General features: G+C 43.4%; 1 protein-coding gene across 5 annotated transcripts in view; it reads left to right on the plus strand.

The window, feature by feature from the left end:
- The first annotated feature begins 2430 nt into the window (after positions 1-2430).
- Positions 2431-12786, plus strand: part of DYNC1I1 (dynein cytoplasmic 1 intermediate chain 1) — a 379676-nt gene continuing 369320 nt past the window's right edge. For 2 of the 5 annotated variants that reach the window (XM_066584515.1, XM_066584520.1), the window contains exon 1: positions 2431-2550. The gene's annotated coding sequence lies outside the window, so the exon portion shown is untranslated. The remainder of the gene's footprint in view (positions 2551-12786) is intronic. The other 3 variants (XM_066584517.1, XM_066584518.1, XM_066584516.1) reach the window with 2 other exon arrangements.

Here is a 12786-nt window from a genome sequence, read left to right on the forward strand (position 1 = left end):
TGGTAAGAAGGTAAGCAGCCCCCACAATCGTGAGTTTAATCTGTTCCCGTTCAGTCAAATGTCAGAGTGTCTACAAGAGAGACTGTCCTGTTCCCTCCCTTCCTCCACGAATAATCTCCTAAGTCTAGCTGTCAGATAACTTAGCCTGGCTACCTCGTTTCTGTCCCCTGTTGAGAATTTGGAAGTGATTGTACATAGTTGTCTGTGTTGGACCATGACCTGTTGTCCAAGCTACAGGTAAACTGTGTGCCTTCGGTTTCACTAAAGTGCTTGGGGCTGTTTATTTCATCATCGCATCACATTTAAAGGCACTGGTGTCACATCAAACAATACACAAACTAACAATAGTTATGGCTAAGGACCATATTGCAATCCACTGGCTGCACAAGCTGCTATCTCTAGGCAGAGTAGCAACCGCTGTGACAGCGACAGAATTGGCGCAACTACTCGAGCTACCTTCCTGCCAACTTCTGCTCGCTGCAGATGTCACCCCTGCTATGTTTTCGTGGTAAGTGGGGTTCTGTTCGGGACATTTAGATCCCAATCGATCAGCACATCTATGCACAGAATGAGAGGACTACTATAGCGTGTGTCTCAATGCATTACAGTGGGAGGTTTGAGTGCTGACAACGAGGGAACTGCAGGGAAGGTAAGTGTAAAACTGAATCCTGAGACTCAGCAGGTCACCTACTTTGAGCCCATGAGCTTAGCTTATAGGACAGAAAGTAATTGACAGAACCTCATTAAAAACACTTTTTACTTGTGAGAGCAGCATATCAAAAGTTTTGATTAGTGGGTGTTTGCCTGTGGAGACCTCCACTGATTGCTGAAATGAAGGGGCTGGAGCACTCATCCGAGCAATGTGCCCTTTTTGCTGTTTTCATTGCTTGTCAGCTCATTTTGGCAGCTGAAGATGGATGCATAGATGTCTATGGAGGTTTATGCATCTATCTTCAGCTGCCAAGAGTAACCAACAGGGAATGATGACAGCCACAGGGGTACACAGCTTCGGTGAGCACTGCATCCCATTTATTTCAGCGATCAGCAGGGATCTTAACACCCAGATCCCCACTGATCAAAACTTTTGACATGACACTCTGTTGTATAGTTACTCTTCAAGTATTATTTAATTGAAGATGTTATCTCATTTTAAACATTTATGACATTTTCCCGGGTACCCCCATTGATGAGGAAAACGGAGGTCCACTAATACTGATTCACTGATGCACAACTGCTGCTGTCCTTACAGAGTTCAATAGAGAGGTGGACACGCGTCCTATTATTGGAGTCTATGGGAATTCTATCCATCCATCCATCCATTCATTTATTCATCCATCTGTCATTCTATCCTGCCATCTGCCATTCTTTTTGTTCATTCCCTCTGTGCATCTATCCTTCTATCCATCTCAACGTCCATTCATTCATCCATCGATCTGTCCTTCTATCTGTCCGTCCTTCCCTACGTCTGTCCATCCATTCATACATTCATCCGTCTGTCATTCTATCTATTCATCCATCTGTACTTCTATCTGACCATCCATCCTTGCACCCATCCATCCATATGTCCATACGTTCATTCATTCATTCCATCTGTCCACCCATTTATCCATCTGTCCTTTCACCAATCTGTCCATCCATGTGTGCTTCCATCTCTACGTCCGTCCATTCTCTCATTCATCCATCCATTCTTCCATCTGTTCCTCTATCTGGCCATCTATCTCTACATCTGTCGATCCATTCATACATTCATCTATACATCCATCCTTTCATCCATCTGTACTTCTATCTGTCCATCCATCTAGATGTCTCATTCGTTCATCCATCCATTTCTCATTCCATTCTATATTTCCATCCATTCTTCCATCTGTACCTCTATCTGTCCATCCATCTCTACGTTCGTTCATCCATTCATACATACACTCATCCATTTGTACTTTTATCTGTACATCCATCCTTGCATCCATCTCTTTGTCTCATTCATTCATCCATCCATTCTATCTATCCACCCATTTACTCATTTGTCCTTTTATACATCCAACCATCCATCTCTATGTCCATCCATTTATGTAGCTATCTGTCATTCTATCCATCCATGTGTGCATCCATCCTTCCATTCATCTCTACATCCATCTCTTCATTTATTCATTCTATTCATCCGTTCATTCATCGATCTGCCCTTCTATCTGTCCATCCATCCGTGCATCCTCCCTCCATTCTTATGTAAAATGCATTACTAACATTTCACCCAAGTTGTGCAGTCTTTCCGTCTTGTTAATCGATGCCCATCTCACTTAGCACTGGCAGATACAGTGCCCCCCTCCCAAGCAGAGGCAAGGGGAGGTGTAGGAGCGAGGGATGGGTTATGGTCTGATGCTGATGAGGCTGAGCCTGGGCCAGCATGAGACAGCGGATTCTAGAGCAGCATCATGCAGTAGTTACTGAGTGCATCTGTTCTGCTGTACCAGGGACTCCAGCCTCATCCCCTGTTCATAGCAGCTGTCACACCCCGCCACAATCCACCCCCGAAGCATCACACAACACAGGACCAAGGTACAGTAGATCTCTCCAGACAGCAGTATTGCACCTTCCTCTGCTGCAGCATGCATTGCATTACAGAACGCAGTAGTGGCGGTTTCATACTTGTTAGTTGCGCTGCTGCTGTGCCATATAGACCTGGGCATCACCCAGCATGGGTCTGTATATGGGCGTACAGTGGTGGCTGCGGGATTTGTTTGTAGTGGATGTGACTCATCATAATAATGCTGTATCATATGTCCGGGGTGCAGGGATGGGTCATCTGTTCTACTAGGAAAATCTGATTAATTGTTGGGTAATTAGTTTTTATGAGTTTGAACTGTTATTGTGGAGTTATACAGCAGCATTCGGGTCATACAAAAAGTCAGAATTTTTAGGGTAGGTTGGACAAAATGGGCAGAATGTCTGACTATATCATCTCTCTCTCTCTAGATTTACTTAGATTGTAAAGAGACATAGGTCCATCAAGTTCAACCTTTTTAAATTATTCATAGCTCTCAATGCCATTTGCCTTTAGAGCTTACATGCTATTATAGTATCCACCATTACTTCCCATTAGAGTTGGCTGTCCCATAGTTTCATTGCTCTAACTGTAAAAAACCCTTTCCTATGTCTAAACTGCTTTTCTTTCCCATGTAATGAACGCCCCGTCGTGCTTTTTACAGCCCTTGGAAAAAATAAATCACGTGCCGCACAGACACATTAAGTGGCTACTTTATTAGGGACCCCACCCCATTCACAATTGGAGCTTCCTGGTATAGAAATTAGACCTGTGACCCTGGAGTGCAGCATGAAATCAAGTGACAAGTTCTCCGTGGATCAGTTTCAATGTAAATCCACAATGTGAAAATCCAGCGATCTGAACGACTTCCAGCGAGGCCTGATCTTTGGTGCTGGACTAGTCAGGCCCAGGAGTTTGCTGCTAACTTTCTCAGCTGTGTGGAGAGTATACCGAGAATGATGTAATTCAGGAAAAACATCCAGTGAAAGGGAATCCTGTAGATAGAAACAACTTGTCGATGAAAGGAGTCAGAGGAGGATGTCAAGAATCATTCTAACAAACAGGCAACGCACAGTCAAGCAAATTACAGCCAAATGTATCCCTGGTACTCCAACTAAGGTGTCCAGAAACACAACTCATCGTTCCTTAGCACGCATGGGCTATAACATACTACAACTTTTAATGCAATTGCTGGGCCAATTTTCCTGCAGAAGGGTTTCAAAACCTAGTGGATTCTAAGCCACAACGAATTGCTGCGGTTCTGAAGACCAAAGGAGGGCCAACACGCTACTAGATGGGGGTCTCTAATAAAATGGCCACACATGTAAATAAGATTGCCTTTTTCTTCTGAACTGAAGAAGCCCAATTTTTCTAGCATCTCATTGTAAGAGAAGCCTCCCATCTTATTTAATAATCTAGTTCCATGTTTTTTAAACCCTTTCTAGCTGTCCTTTTATTCTTTTTACAATGTGCAGGCCAAAACGTTTAGTGACCCTCCAGTCGGGGGCTCAAAATTGATACTTAAAGGTGTTTTTCTACTACTAAAAATTGCTTCACAGCCACTCTGTACTTCCTGGTTGCTTCTGACGAAAACACGTGACTGCTGCAGCCAATCACTGGCCACAGCAGTAACCTTCTATAGTCAGTGATTGGCTGCAGCAGACTCAGGTCCTGGTCAGCAGCAACAAGGAAGTACAGAGTGGCTGTGAAGCAATTTTAGGTAGTTGAAAAATCCCTTAAAGTCCGTACCTAAAAGGCATGATTACCTGCTATTTATTTTTCCTCAGATCCTGCTCATTTGCTCAATTTTAGCTCAGCTCTATTAGGACAGAGCTGTGATTGTAGTTTAGTGCCTAATTTTAAGTAGTCTAGGACACAGCCCCTGTCTCATCATTGGTTCAGATTGCAAAGAAGGAATTCTGAACCAATGATTAGGCAAGAGGTGTGTCTCAGACTACTTCAGATTAGACACTAGAGCTAAACTACTGTATAGACACAGATCTCAGCTGTATCCTAACAGAGCTGAGCTAAAAGGCAGCAGAGGAGCAAAATCTGAGGAAAAACAAACAGCAGGCAAATATTCCCTGTAGGTAACGGCTTACTGTATATCTATGTCATATCCAGGGGTGAGACTAGTTGTCTTGGTACCCAAGACAGAAGTTTTTTTAGAATGCACCCACTACTCTTGGACCTGAATTTCAATATAGATGGACATTGGATTGTCCCTCTTCCACAATGATTTCTAGTGGTCTTATTTTTAATACTTACATCCCCTCCACATAATGCAATACCCTCAATGATTGTACACCATCAGCAGCAGCATTATCTGGAGCTTGGGCACATCATTTCATTGATTGTACAAAGAACTGTACAGGCAGAGCTTTAAGGCCCATTTACATGCAGAGATATCTTTCAAAAGATTGAAAGATCAGTGATTGTTTTGCATAAAGTACTAATAGGCACTAATTGCTATTAGTACTTTATTAGCTTCATTTGCATGCAAATGAGCTTCTTGGAGCTGTTACAGAACTCAGCAGGTCTGAGCTCTGTAATTAGTTACATTGTTCAGCCACGGGCTCCCCATGGAGAATTCAGCACCATGGACAGCAGACACAGCCTGGGGTCCTGCTTATCAGCTGTTCTGCCAGTGGGGCTGAGAGCTGAGCACAGCTGTAACAATGTTATCAGCTGTTATCATCGTTCCCTGGGCAGAACACAGCGTGTGGTCCTGCTTATCAGCCGTTCTGCCAGTGGGGCTGAGAGCTGAGAACAGCTGTAACAATGTTATCAGCTGTTATCAGTGCTCCGTGGGCAGAACAAGCAGAACTGAAAACCGTTGTTTGGAAGAAAACTGAAAGATGGGCACATTTAGACACAATGATTATCGCTCAAAATACGGCTTCTAAAGGGGTTGGGGGGGGGGGGATATCTAAAATCTCCTTCTATAATACTCATTACAAAACATATTCTCTCTAGACAGAGTGATTCTGGGGTAAGTAATACTTCTGATGGTCTCATTGCAGTTTAGGATACTTTTATACGGGATGACTGTCGAGCGCTTTCACACAAGAGCGTAAATTATTATTTGAATGGAGGCGGAGCGTGCTGGAGATCTCTTCTGGCCGCTCGTCTCCATTCACTGTGAACAGGCAGTCATTGAAAGATAAGCGACTGCCTGTTTGTACTGAGCGACAACTCACTCACTAGACGCTTTGTTTCAGTGAGCTGATGCGAAGCGACTAGCAGTTAATGAGCAATTTCTTTGCTCAGTACTCTATTGCATCCTGCTTCTACATGGGCAACTATCGTTGAATGGTGCTCGTTTGAGCGATTTTTCACCCAATAGTCAGTCTGTGTAAAAGTACCTTTGGTGGATAATACACAATATCTCTGGTGGTCTAGGGTGATGAAGATGTGGTCTAGTGCAGTTATGGTTTGATATTAGATATCAATGTCTGGGGTGGTTTAGGAATTTACAACTAATAACGTAGGATGGTGGAGGGGTTATAGTGGTGGACTCGGGCTGGAAACTAACTATATAATATTATTTAATCTAAATAGGTCTGTAATTCTTAATGGGGTCAGAGTTTGGTTTTCCTGATGCATTGTTCAAAATCCCCTTCTTCTCTTCTTATAACCATTATAGAAAATACTAAAATGATTCCTGCCTGTAGCCACCATTAGAGGGAGCTCACTGCATACAGATTTACACAACTACTAATCTAATAACCTTTTGGCAACATCTGCCGATGTGCACAGGAATCAGATAAAGTGAACACAGGGAATGAATTTGCTCCATATGTGGCGGGGCTGACTGTGTTACAGATCTGATATTGGAAATAACTCTGATCTTGGCCAACTAGTCCCTTAGATGCCACAGTCAATAGCCCACAGCAGTGCCGAAGCAGTTAGGTATCGCTATATCTCCTGATTGTACCCCTCTGAGATGCAATTCCATGGTGTCGAGAGGTTGTTATAGCAATGAAGACCTCCAGGCTGCCCACCACAGTATTTCTAGAATAACTCTGACAGCACAATGGACTCCTAATACCAAAGTATCCAACATGTTCAAGTCCCCTAGCGGGACTAAAAAAGCTCAACCCCTCCCCCCCTACACACTAACTCTTTTCCCACTTAAAATGTAAAAAAATCTAAATGATAAGAAAAGAATACCTGTTATTGCTGTGTCAGCAAATGTGACAATAAGGCTGCCTGTCCACGGGCGAGTTTGCATTCCCTGCGGCGATAATCCGGCTGCAGGAAACGCAGTGAACGCTCTCTATAGCGTTGCTAAGGAGAGCACTTTCCCCCTGTCCACGAGCGGAGAATCATTGCGATTCTCCGCTTGTGGCTGGCAAATCGCTGCATGCTGCGATTTGCCACGATTCTTTGCGGTCCTTCGTGGTCAGCCTATCTGTCAGATCCGTCTGACGGCTCCTGCTCCCATGCGGTGGCAATGCCCGTGAACAGGCGGCCTAATGGACTTTTATTATTGCTAACCTGATCATCAGGTTCCACCGCTTGGGATCTCTGCCAATCAGCTGATCACCCAGACTGCTGTCAATGTGGACAATGTGTGAAGCAAATAGCACCCTTGAACATGGTATTACAACGGGCACAGCACCCATTGAATTCAATCGGAGCTGTGCCTGCAGGACCAAACCAGGCTGCTGCAATGCAGACAGTGCTACCTGCTTGCAGTGATGTCCACGCTGACCGTGGGCTGGATGATCAGCTGAGATACCTAGTGGTAGAGCCCCTGCAATCAACTATTGATGACCTATCCCAAGGATAGGTTATCAATAGTAAAAGTCCCAGACAACCCCTTTAAGGATATTAGGGGGTCACCTCAGAGTTCTGTCTCTTCCATCTAAGTCCTTGTGCTTTGATGTTATCACTGAACTCCCGGATGTCTTGTAATATTCTTATAATTCACAATCATAATATATGGGGAATGCATTAGCAGCATAACTCATAGCGCTGCAGTCATTGCTATTTCAGCAGCCCCCTCAGATTGAAGCCACATGATTTATTAACGAAAAACTGATTTATCTTCTAATTGAAATTCCATTATAATCTGCCCTTCACAATTCCCGCAGCAGTGTCAAACTTTCCTTTTCATCCCATTGTTAGCATAATGCCAGAACGATCATGACAGAGGGAGCCGTAGTGAAGGTGCGTTTAGACGGAACAATTTGTTCCAAAAACGATTCAAATGAATGAGGGTGAAGAGTAATCATTCAGTTTAAGGCCTCTTTCACACGAGCGTATATCGGCGTCCGTTTTCATGGCCGGCGGATATACGCTAAGATCTGAGGGGTTAAAACTCGTGAACGGGCACAAAAATCTAACGTTTGTGCACCTGTTTAGACGGCATATGCTCAGGCGCATATGCACCGAGGCCGCCATGCCGTTGCCCCTTCCCTCCCCCTCGCCGGCTCACCTCTGCTCTCCTCCCCGCTCGCTGTTTGCAATAGGAATGGGGCGGGATGGTGGCGGATCTAAGCTCCCTCCCCTGTCTGCAGTCAGCAATGGGAGGAGGCAGGACGGGGTGGCACTTAGCTCTGCCCCTCCCCCTCCCATTGCAATCAGCCAGAGGGGAGGAGAGCAGAGGAAGGAGTTTAGCAGTCACACCGCTAAACTCCCTCCCACCTTCCTTCTCCGGCCGCTGTTATTGGCTTCCATAGGTGCCCATGCAGCGGCCAACGTATTACGGCCCAAAAGATAGTTCCAGGACTATCTTTTGGGTTCGACGTAAAGGCACCCGGTGCTATATTGGCCGGCCGGGTGCCTTTACGTCGCAGGAATACGGACATGTGATCTGATGCATTGGAATCCAATGCATCAGATCATAGCGTATATCAGCTGACCGTGAAAACGGCGGGCCGATATACACTCGTGGGAAAGAGCCCTAAATGCAAGCCAATGACTGAACAACGAACGGGAATCGTGTGCTTCTTGTTCGTCGTTCAGTTTCAGCCGCCATAAAAATCATTGTCAGCTTGTTGGCTTCTCGTTACGTTTAAACACTGAACGATAAGTGAATGAGAAGTTCACGATTCCAAATGATGATTTGCCTGTCTAAACAAGCTACCCGAGCGCAAACAAGCTGGTGATGATGTCACCAGCTCTGTAAGGCCGCCTGCACACGAGCGTTCCAGATTCCGCTAGCGGATTTTCACGCGCGTATGGTACCTAAATGTGCTTGCGGATAGGTGCGGATGCGTGAAAAATCACGCGCGGATATACGCGGATGTGTTGCGGAAAAAAACGCGCAGAAAAACCAGCAGACACCCCTTATTGTAAACCCAACCCCTAGAGAACTGCCCATTCCTTGGAAAACAGCTTAAAAACCAACACCCAGACTCCGTTTTGTCCCTCTTGCTTGTGCGAGCACCGTTAAATTATTCTGGCAACATGCTTTCACCCGGTGAGCAGATGTCTTTGTGGGCATGGTTGATCCATGTAACTTTTTTCAGGCGCTTCTCCAGCGTGACTTTATTTCAGTCACTGCAAAAAAATTCACAAGAGAAATTCATTACTACAGATTTTGCATTCTTACATCCTGCATTGGCAAGAAATACTACCTATCTCCCTCTACAAATTTGCCTGTGAAGCTCTGCTGTGTGTTGGGACGCCTCCTACTATGCCTATTTCCTGTAGTCATAGCAACCAGTGACTCCATCTGCAGCTGCACTGCGGATGTACTGCGTGAAAAAACGCACCCATTCACTTGTATTGGAGGCTTCATGCGCAGAATCCGACCCAAATTAGAACAGGTCGCAGATTTTTTCACGCGCGTGAAAAAACCCCATACAAATCCGTCCGTCTGGGGACAACTGCGGATCCTCATAGGAGTATATTGGCTGCGGTCTGGGGCAGATAATGTGCCTAAAATAACGTGCTGGAAATTCCATTCGTGTGCAGGCACCCTTACTCAGGCAAGTGAGAATTGTGAGGTTCTCATTAGGTATAAAAGGAGCATTAGATTGTTAAGTTACATGCCATTCAAGGTCTGTAGATAGCTAGGTCCAAGGCCTTTAAATCCCCCTTACAGTTAATGGCCTTTAACCTGAAGTGAGGTCAAGAATACTGAATTTACAGCTGTCACTTTTCAGTCAGTGTATAGAGCAGAGGGGGTGGAGGGACAAGTGGGCATCAGAGAAGATCTGTGATTCTGCCCCTCCCCCCATCACAGGGAAGGAGTGATATTAATTTTTGTTCACGTTATCACCACCCCAATCAATCAGAAAGTATATTTGTTTCTTGATTGTCACATAGGAGCGTCTTTTTCTCACAGAAAAGAAGTGAAAAGATGAGGACTTGCTCATCTGGTAATCATTGCTCTACACTGTTTAAGCCAACAGATGCCACATTCATTGCTGACAGCAACATCTAAATGTTTTTACAGAAAAAAACATTAAAAACGTTTTTCCCCTTACACAAGGCTTTAAAAATTTTGAAAAGATAAAAAGAACCAAAAAAGCTACATCTAGTTGATATCACCACATCCAGAACAACCCGTACTATGAAATATTACATTATTTATCCAGCACTGTAAATTTAGTTTAAAAAATGTACAAAAGAAAATGTCAAAATAGCTGTTTTCTTTTCATCTTACTTCTCCAAAACAGGAATAAAAAATTATAAAAAAGTGCTATATACCTCAAAATGCTACCAGAAGAAAAACTACAAGTAGAGATGAGCGAGCGTACTTGTTAAGGGAAATTACTCGAGCGAGTATGGGCATTTTCGAGTACATGCCTGCTGGCCAGAAAAGATTCGGGGGCCGGGGGGTGGCGGGAAACGGTGGGGAGATCTCTCTCTCCCCCCCCCGCTCCCACATGCTCACCCCCGCAACTCACCGCTCACCCCCGCCGGCCCCCGAATCTTTTCGGACGAGCAGGCATGTACTTGAAAATGGCCATAGTACGCTCGCTTATGTCTAACTACAAGTTGTCCCACAAAAAGCAAGCCTCATACAGCTCTGTTGACGGAAAAATAAAACCACTCTGGTCTTGGAATGTGGTGACACAAAAATGTCTTTTTGTAAACAAAAACTTTATACTGTGCAAAAGGAGTAAAATCTTAAAAAAACAAGAAAAATAATAAAAAAAAGAATATATACACACAAACACACATATATATATAAATGTAGTGCTGTCATAATCGTGCCAACTCGTAGAATAACGTGAACATAATATTTATGGCATAAAAATAAATCCCCCAAAACAATGGTAATATTGCTTTTTTCCACTGACCCGCAGCAAAAAAAAAAGTTATTAATACATTATATATACCCGAAATTAGTTCTTAAAAAAACTAGAACGGGCCTCACAAAATACAAGGTGTCATACAGCTGCATTGACAAAAATATGAAAAGGTTCTGACTGCTAGAACACAAAAAGGAAAACAATTCACTGGTTCTTAAGTGTAAAATTAGTTATGTCACTAAGCAATTAAAAAATTCACTTAAGACGCCTGAGTTCTGCGCCAAATATATTTACATTAGACAGTCATTTAAAATTTACAATAAAAAAGTGACATTTTCGGGAGGGTTCTTCTCAATTTACTGTGACTGTTAATGCAAGCCTGCGGTTATGCAGGTACAGAGATATTAGAACTTCAGTATCACATCCAGTAGAAGTATGCGAGACCCTCCGAATATTATGGAAATTCCATTAAAAATACTGTAGGATCAGTGACAGATTTGGAAAGTATCCACATATTTATGGCGGCCATTGCTATTAAGCTCTTAATCATATCTCTGCAAACCAGACCTAGAAATGAAGAGTGCGAATAAAGAAAATAAATCTACCGCGGCAGATTATCAGAGAAAACGTTCAATCCAGGATTAATTTATGCAAAGTTGTCGCCGTACTGGGAGCGCCTGGTGTCAGTCACCGACTAAACAAAACCCAAGACGTGGGATCTTGAGTGGCCCGGTTTCCTCACAATGAGGCTGTAATCACATAGGGTGACTTTACTATCATTTTTCTAGTGCAATGTGTGTTTGAAGGCATCTGAGGACCTTTCCATGCTTGATGCAATCAGTTGAATGCCAACGATCAGGCCACAGAAGCAAATTTACTCGACAGAGGCTAGTACCGGGGGATTGTGGTATTACATGCCAGCCATTCAAACTAAAAGGTAGCCATGTAGGATGGCTTTACATGGGATGACTAACAACTGATTAATAGCTCAAAAGAGTGAATGACAACGGTGGTTGCTCTGTGCAAACATGGACAGCAACAAGTCAATAGTCGCTTCTCATTTAGTTTCAAGCCCTTCACAGTTATAGACAAGTTAAAATCACTCCTTTATTGACTCAATTAAAATAGGGCTATTACCAACAACTAACATAACAGGGTGTACAAACATAGATTCCTATATTACTTGGTCATAGAGAGATAAAGACCAAGGCATATAGAATTATCCACTGGTTTGGCTGCAGAGTGTTGCTGGCTCAGATAGGCCTAATGAAAAAAGTGAGCAACGTTACCCTAATACCAATTCTGCTAGGTCAGGATGCTGGATAATTAAGTCATGGCAGAGGGTAAAGGCACAAAGAGACTGTCGCATGTGGACTTAAAGTCATAATAGTTGGTATGGGATATCCTCACTGACTCGCCACTAATTCTCCAACTTTCCGATGTCGTAAAAACATGAAATTTGGCACAAGCATAGATTATGTCCAAAATAGGAAAAGTATTGGGGTCCCAACTCGATTATTCAATTCTAAGCGCAAAAGAATTAGCGTCCAAATTTTATGTACGGAATCTAATTCTCTCACTTCCCGATGTCATAGAAACATGAAATTTGGCACAATCATAGATTATGTCTAAAATAGGAAAAGCTAATGGGTCCCAACTCGATTATTCAATTCTAAGCGCAAAAGAATTAGTGTCCAAATTTTACGTACATAATCTAATTCTCTCACTTCCTGATTGCATAGAAACTTGAAATTTGGCACCAGCATTGATTATGTCATAAATAGGAAAAGTTATTGGGTCCCAACTCGCTAATTTAATTCTAAGCGCAAAAGAATTAGCATCCAAATTTTACGTACGTAATCTAATTCACTTCCTGATGTCATTTTATATGAAGGAAACGTCGCATGGTTACCTCCACGTGGTGTTTCCTGGGTAACGCAAAGAACTATGCAAAATGGTGAACATATTTTTTTCCTCGGTATCTCTAAAGTAACCACGACTTCATAAGATTTTCCGTGTGAACAACAGATAAACACC

This window comes from Eleutherodactylus coqui, chromosome 12 (assembly GCF_035609145.1).
Source record: "Eleutherodactylus coqui strain aEleCoq1 chromosome 12, aEleCoq1.hap1, whole genome shotgun sequence".
Taxonomy (NCBI): domain Eukaryota; kingdom Metazoa; phylum Chordata; class Amphibia; order Anura; family Eleutherodactylidae; genus Eleutherodactylus; species Eleutherodactylus coqui.